This window comes from Conger conger, chromosome 1, assembly GCF_963514075.1.
Source record: "Conger conger chromosome 1, fConCon1.1, whole genome shotgun sequence".
Taxonomy (NCBI): Eukaryota; Metazoa; Chordata; class Actinopteri; order Anguilliformes; family Congridae; genus Conger; species Conger conger.
The window spans coordinates 41426566-41435311 of record NC_083760.1 but is presented as its reverse complement, the minus strand read 5'-3'; positions in this window follow the sequence as shown (position 1 = coordinate 41435311).

Sequence of the window (8746 nt, the reverse complement as noted above, 5' to 3'; positions counted from 1 at the left end):
GTTATGTTGAATGGTTATCGTCTTACTTTCGTTTTGATTTATGTTTATTGTTACGTTAACTGGTCGTTGTTTATGCATACACTTTTACATGTCTTTCCGCAAACCTTGCGTTCCGCCTTTTCTCTCTCGCTCCTTCTGTCATTCACTCCCTAATTGTTTCCATTTGTCTATTTACTAAAATGACTAACGCTAGATCAGGATTGGGTAGAAACTAACAAAACTAATCATGTGTTCATGTTACCTTACGTTTCTCGTGCATGTCATTTACTAATTTACTAATGCTAGGGCAGGATAGGTTTATTACTAACGATTACTAATCTCCTTGTTAAACTTGTCATCCATCGCACCTGTTTTCCATTTCCTTGCAACGCTCTAACGAATTGTCTACACCTGTCTACACCCGCATTTATAGCCCAGTCGCACAACTGTTCTTCGCGAAATTGTCTGCCTCTTGAACTCCAAAGCAACGCTTGAGCATTACTATTATTGATTACACGTTACGATCCAAGCCTGTTTACCGACCATAGTTTATTGATTTCTGTTTTGTTGACCACCGCTTGTTTTTGACCACGTCCTTGCCTACCGTCTTTGTACTTTTGCCTCGCTGATTGTTATATGGTTTCGACTTCCGCATCGCCCTCGACTACGACTCTGCCTGCCGTCCGCCTGTACTTCAGCCCCGCTGACAGCTCTCCTGCTACCGGACCTCCCTGCACGTTTACCGACTACGAGTTTGCCTCTTCCCTTGGCACCGTGCCTTTTGTTTGTTTATCGTCTGTTTGGCTGGATCTACGTGTATGGACTTTGCTTGTTGTGACTACGCTCTTGGGATTCGTCCCAAATAAAGCCCTGACGGGACTTTATTCCATTATTGTTTCTGAGTCGTGCATTTTGGGTCCAACCCCCACGCACCCGTCTCACAGACTTTTAAACTTGGAAAACAGTCTACCATTCATCACTTTATCAGCACCGTATATAGCCTAATGCAATTGGTGTTACTTTCGTTTAGCACATACATGTATGTTTGCAGCAGGTGTACATTTAGCTGAATACATTTAGCATTTATTCTTGCTAGTGATTTGTGTCTCTTGTTAGCACATTTTGCAGTGGAATATTGAGTAACTAGTGCATGTCTCTTTAAGAAAGGACATGCCAAATGAAACACAAAGCCACTGTATATCGTTATTTTATTACTGCTATTAACAAATCAGATTGTGAGATTTGTCCTGCCCGTTTTACAATACTACGAAGCGGTTGGCTGCCATGCACCTTTGGAAAGCTTATACTGGCCGCTACTGGATAAAATAGTTCCCACTCAAAACACAATGGATTCAAAAGATTTGAGCCATATTTTTAAGTGGGTTATTACATGTGGTTGATATAAATGCCTACCCCCATTTCCTATTTGTGTGTTTTTTTCTGGGACTTATTGTTCAAGACAATAAATGAATCTTGAAAGGGACATCAATGGTGGCACTTAAAAAAAACTATTCTAGTTTCGAGTTTTTCTATTCAACTTTTGTTATTTCTTGTGTATTGCTGACCAATTAAACTGAAATAAGAGAGTGTATTGTTTCCACTCAGTTTACTTGCAGGAGCACTGAATGGCGAAGTCGAGCATCTCATGATGCAGGCACCATGGCCACTAGACGCTTGTTTTCAGAAATTAAGTGGCTAATTTGTCATTTGAATAGTAGCTCTCTCCCCTTTATCTCCTGTCTTAGTCTGACTTCTCATTTTTGTGAGTGCTGCATAATAACCTTGGCAAAGTTTGCACACATTCCAGAGTGCGTTTTAAAATACTGACATATCCATTCAGCAAAATAGCTGGTCAAATGTCAAGCTCTTCTTTGGCGATGTTTTGTAAACAGTGTGTGATAATGACTTTAAATACTTGCCAGACAGACAACAGTTTCACAACATGGTCATTTTTGGAAGTGAGAGGCATGAGAAGTGAGACTCCAAGTGGAGTTGCCTTCAGGCTGGACATGTCACATAGGAGTAATGGTTCTACCAACCCAGCCCTTACACTTGACAATACCGCTACTGCATTAAGTTACAAACAGCCCATGGACAATTTTCTCCCTTTTTCTGCAGGATATACAATCTGCTGATGAATCGTGTTGGAACTTGAGGCATCTGTAAGAAGATTTGTAAGCAGGTTCCTGTCTGTTTGCCGGGGTCCAATGAGTCTATGTAATCTGAGACAGTTCTAGCCTAATGTTATGCTCTTAAAAAAAAGTTTGTCAATGAGATGAGTGCAAGAATATACATTTTGTGAGACAGCCAGGGGACATTGGTGCATGTGACAATGATTGTGATAGTGTTTAGTTATTTTTTAAATGTATGTTCAAAAACAATGAAAGGAATGATTATGTTCTTCACTCACCATGCAAGAAAATGAAAATACAAGTAGCAGCAGTAGATTATCATACATGAATTTAATAGACAAAGCATACTAGAATTTGGATTTTAAAGCAAAAGTTTATATGTTTATCAGATCACTGCACTGTTTTAAAAGGAGAATCCAAGATTGAATTTACTAAAGTCCACATTTGTGTGTAAGATTTCTCAGCCTCTAAAGAGCAGGCTTAAACCAAGGCGTAAGCGAGACAGACACAGGTATGAGCTCCGAAGATGCACTGATATAATCTTTGAAACAAAAATCACCTTATTTCAACTCCAAGAAATCATCAACCGATTATTCATAATAAAAATGAATTAATGATTGCAGCCAAGCAGTAATTAAGGCTGGGTGTTTGTCACTGAAAATATTTAGAAAATAATGTATAAATTAACCAATCTACTGTGAAACAGTGAGAAATAACGTGCTCAACTGCAGTGACAGTAACAGTTAGTGTTTGAGGTTTCAAAAAATCGTTGCCACTACTAAAAAATATGAGAAGGCTGAATGTATTAATATGTTGAATGACATGCTTTTTGCCTTTAACAGAACATTGGTATGAACACAGCAAGTTCCACTGGCATTGCTAAAATTGTTTTGATTAGTTATCCTCCAAAACAATCACGGAAATGAAACGGAAAGACTGACTAACCAACCAGCATACAAATAATTGCAGGGGTAATTTCTGGGATGAATAAAATATGGAACCTCTCACACAATGTTCTCATTCTGTCCCAGTAATAGGTCAAGCTCATTGCAATGTTACATCACGCATTTTCAATGAATTCAAACAACTGGAATATGTACATTTTCTCCTGCACTGGATATGCTTTTTCGTGGCACCAGAGACATAAATATCACCATATGCACTAAAGATATTCAATGCATTAAACACATGTTTTAACTATGCCATTTAAGATCTGCCTCGTTCGCAAAATGTGATTCATAGGCAGGCCCATCCCCTGATTGTGTAATGAGCTGTAGTCTTCTTAATAAGACGTTAAGTTCAGGCAGACTGCGACCGCACAAACATACCCTCGTCAGGCTGGATTTTGCACTGCAAGCTTCATGTACGTAAATCTGGCCCAATGTTTGTTGTGTTGACTCTGTGCTCCAGCACATTGGATTTCACTGAATATGAGGCTAAAGTGCCTTTAATTTGTGAGCAATTACATCCGTTCCAGGTGATCCATTTTGTAAATTACAGCCATGTTCATACATAGGGTATTCAATCCATCTCCAATGCTTTCAGAGGATCACTTCCTCTGCAGGTTGTTGTTCCATTCTTTGCCACAATTCCTGGTTGTTGATCGTATCTGGACAGCAAATTCATAGAATCCTTCTGAGGCAGGTGTTGATAAACATCTGGATTCTTCTTATGGCAGTGGCAGTTGTCCTCCAGGTCTCCGCTCCATACAACAGAACAGGCTTCATGATGGTGTTCAAGATTCTGATCTTGATATAAGTGGTCAGATCTGATGCTCCCGAAACCTTTCTTAGTTGATGGAACGCTACCCTTGCCTTCCCAATATGGACTTTTACATCAGCATCTGTCCCACCCAGTTAATCGACAATGCTGCCAAGGTAGGTGAAGCTTTCTACTTCTTCAAGTGCTTCTCCTTCCAGTATGATGGGGGTAGTGTTGGTTGTGTTGACTGTGAGGACCTTGCTCTTCCCCTTATGGATGGTGAGGCCCAGGCGTGCTGAGTTTTCTGCCACCGTGTTGGTCTTCTCCTGTAATTAGTGTTGTGTGTGGCAAAGAAGGGCCAGGCCAGTAAAATCAAGGTCCTCCAACTGTGTCTAGAGTGTCCACTGGATGCCATTCCTTTTCCAAGCTGTGGATATCTTCATGACCCAGTCTATGGCCAACAAGAACAGGCTAAAGTAGGCATCCTTGTCTGACTCCTGTCTGCACTTGGATGGCACTGGTGAGTTGCTGACCATGTACCACCCTGCAGGTCATCCCTTCATAGGAGTTCCTAATGATGTTGGTGATCTTCTCCGGCACCCCATGGTGTCTCAATAGTTTCTAGAGGGTCTGCCTATCCACACTGTCAAACACCTTCTCTTAGTCAATAAAGTTGATGTCTCTGGTGTTGGTTGGTCTCGCCAGTCCAGTTTTTCTTCAGTTTTAATTTTATCCGGGCTGCTAGGAGATGATGGTCTGAGGCAACATCTGCTCCTCGTTTGACACACACCTCTTCCTGATCCACATGTGGTCAGTTTGGTTCTCTGTCGATAGGTCTGGTGATACCCAAGTAGACTTGCGTATCCTTCTGTGATGGAAAAAACTCCCACCAATGACTATGTTGCTTGTGGCACATAGCTCAGCAAATCTCTCTCCATTCTCATTCATCTCGCCAAAACCCTTTTGTCCTATGATCTCCTTGTATCCACGGTTATCGCTGCCAAACTTAGCATTGAAATCGCCCAGAGTGATGATGATGTTCCGTCTCGTAATATTTACTTGTTTGCAAATGCTTGAATTCGATGACTGCCTGACATCACCCACAGGCATCACCAGATGCTGATCATCTCTGCCAGGCCTGTAGGGAAGAACCGGCACAATTGAACTTCTCACTCAATTACTCCAAGGTAATGCCATCAAAAGCGGTGAAATTTTGTCTGCTTGAAGGTTTGTGTACAACTGACGTCTGACAACGTCTGATTTGTTTACAATTGTGAAATAGTATATGTGCATGACATTTGTAACAAGTGCGGCACAATTGTACCAACAAAGATAACTGCATAAATGGTTAATATCTACATTGTTTTCCAGGACAAGAAACACTTGGCTCAAAAGAGCATATTCTGCATGGATGGTTTTTGTTTCTTGTCTGTTTTCTGTGAACAAGAGACACAAATAACTTCATGGTAAAAACTATACTATATATCTGACTTGTAAGTAAAATATAAATAAAACATAATAATGATTTAAATGTCCATATGTTGTTCATTTGTTTTAAAACCAACTGCAAGCAAGCAAATCTGATTCACTATAATGTGTTTCAGTAGCCAAGCCTATGCTAACACGTATAGTGAATATCCTCATAAAGCACAATTGCAACTTGTGCTAAATCTACCTCATTGGGATAGACTTGCTGTTTCATTGCTTTTTAACAACATATGGAACCAGGATATAAATGAATGTTTTGGTTTAATGAGCACAAACATCGAAGAACACTCCTGATTCAGTAATTTATGTCAATAACTCAGAGTTCAATGCACAGATCCCAGATTTGCACTCTAGTTAGAGGGGAGTACAGTGCATATATGAATGCATTTTTGCATCTGTGCTTATATTGTTGAATGAGAAAATGTGTCTAGGCGGTTCTCCCCTACTGCAGCCATCTTCAGTTCCTGTTTGTTTTATAGGTATTATGCTGTCAGATCTGTCTTCAGCAAGTTAAATGCATGTCAGTCGGTTTCACGATGGTTGATTAGCCAGTCAAGAACATTCCATTTTTTGGCCCTGATAAATTCCTTGGTGGCTTTAGCAATATGATTGGGGTCATTGTCCTGCTCCGAATTGAAGCACTTGAGTTATGAGGCAATTGGTTGGATCTGTGTAGAGGAGGATTCTGTACACTTCAGAATTAATACTGCTATTGCTGCCAGCAGTCACATCATGAGTAGGGTTACAAAGGGAGGACATTTTCCAGGTAACCTTTTGTTAAAAAAAAAAAAAGCTAAAAAAAACACCACAACCACTGAATTGCAAATTGAGGATGTCTATATTCTCCAGAGAAGATGATGAAGAGAAGTTGGCTGTGGTTCAGATAAATAATTGGCCTAGGTCAAGCATGTCATGTTAAAATTGTACGATCTGCACCAATCAGCCAAATCATTAAAACCACTGACAGATGAATTGAATAACATTGATCAAGGCAGGTTTGGCAGATAGTACCGGTCAAGCCTAATTCAGATACTGCCTGCAATTTGCTCCAATGTTTTGCTAGTTTTCTAGGTTACTATGTGAAGTTCTGAAATGGTTGTTCATAGTGGCTAGCTATCACTAGTACAAAATAGAGAAGCTGGAAATGTTGTATGATATGGTTGTGTAATGTGTAGCCTAAGACAATTTTGCAGTTTAAAAACTTGCGCATAGGCTGTTACCTGTATTTTGTAGCTAAAATGACCACCTTGTTATGGATTATTCCTTACTTATTGGCTATCACAGACACAAAAACATTTGGATTCATGTTAGCTCATGATGTTCCAAACATAAATTGAAGCACACTTACTACAGTTTTGCAGTCTGCAGGGAAGCACCATGTCAATGTATGCTGAAGTGGATCGCATATGTGACGCATAGTTTTTATGAAAACGGAAGGAACACGGTGAGTGTACATTAGTTAGAAAGCTAACGTTAACATAAGGTTGTTTAACGTTAATTTCATTTTGTCAACATTGCACTGTGCTGAGGTTGAATGTAAGCTTTATAAAGTTAGCTACACCTGTTCCAGACAAATTTGACCTCTAAAACTGGCGGAAAGGCAAATTATGAATTCATTGCCGGCAATGAGTCTCAGGCCCATTAAAAAACCTGGGCCTGGTTGAGGAGGAGCAATCAGACAGGTATGTCTCTGCATAATTTATAGCTGAATCTAGTCCCACCCCCCAATTCCATTGAAATTAGTTTTAGTATTGCTTGTAGGACAACTTGAAAATAAGATATCCAGACTTTGATGATGTTGATAGGTCGCAGACATCAGGAAGTCATGGTATGCAAAGGATATGCAACCAAATACAATACATAACTTTTATTTTACATTATGTTAATTTGTTTCAATGACCTGGGAACGCAATTGACAAATGACTATAATTGGCAATATGAATGTTTTCAGTATCACAACACATTGACATTCTTTCATTCATTATCCTAACCCGCTTATCCTGAACAGGGTCGCTGGAGCCTATCCCAGCATACATTGGGGGAAAGGCAGGAATACACCCTGGACAGGTCGCCAGTCCATCGCAGGGCACACACACCATTCACTCACACGTTCCTACCTACGGGCAATTTAGACTCTCCAATCAGCCTAACCTGCATGTCTTTGGACTGTGGGAGGAAACCGGAGTACCCACAGGAAACCCACGCGACACAGGGAGAACATGCAAACTCCACACAGAGAGGCCCCGGCCAACCAGGATTCTAACCCAGGACCTCCTTGCTGTGAGCTCCTTGCTACCCACTGCACCATCCGTGCCGACCCATTGACATTCAGGTCCTTTAAATTCTCCCCCATCTTTCTTTCTTTCTTCTCTCTCTATCTCTCTCTCCCTTGCTCTCTTCCCTCTCTCTCTTACTTCAGTTCTATATGCTTTATTGGCATGAAATTATTTTAAATCTTCTATAATACACAGTTAATGATAGCATATCACCAGCATTCTGCTGTTATGTTTGACTACAATGTGTGAGTACTGCATTCCCACCTCTCCAGATGTTCACCTAGCTTATTACAGTGCTCATGATAGCAGATGACCAATATTGTGCTGTTATGTTTTAGTATAATGTGAGTACTGCCTTTCTACCTCTCCAGATGTCCACCTATCTTAAATCTTAGTACAGCACATCAGGTCAGCAACATTATGTTTTAGAGCAATGGTTAGATGATGTACTTATTTTTGCATTTGCATTTGCTCTTTAAATAAATATAATGGATGAAACTTGGAGTGTTTTTTGCACTCACATCTCTATTCATTTGTGTTCAAGAAACTGGTATTCAAGTGTGTGAATGTTACAGATGCAACCTAAAATGTATGAGTTCATATATTAATAAATATATTGGAAAGTATATGATGCCGATATGTATTAAATATATGAAATGCAGATTGGAACATATACACTCTGTGACCATTTTATTAGGTATTTATTAGACGTATTTTTTAGACTTCTACTGCTGTAGCCTATCAATTTAACGTTATGATGCACTGTGTGTTCAGAGATGCTTTTCTGCATACCACTGTTGTAATGTGTGGTTATTTGTGTTACTGTCACCTTCCTGTCAGCTTTGACCATTCTCGCCATTCTCCTCTGAGGTCTCTCATTAACAAGGTGTTTGTCTGCAGAACTGCTACTCACTGGTTTTTTGGGTGATTTTTTTTTACACCATTCTTTGCAAACTTTAGAGACTATTATGCATGAAAATCCCAGGATATCAACAGATTCTTGTCTGCCACCAACAATCATTCCATGGTCAAATCACATTTTTTCCCCATTCTAATGGTTGAACATTAACTGAAGCACCTGACCCGTATCTACATGCTTGTGTGCATTGCACTGCTACCACACTATTGGCTGATTAGATAATCACATGAATAAGTAGGTGTAATAAAGTA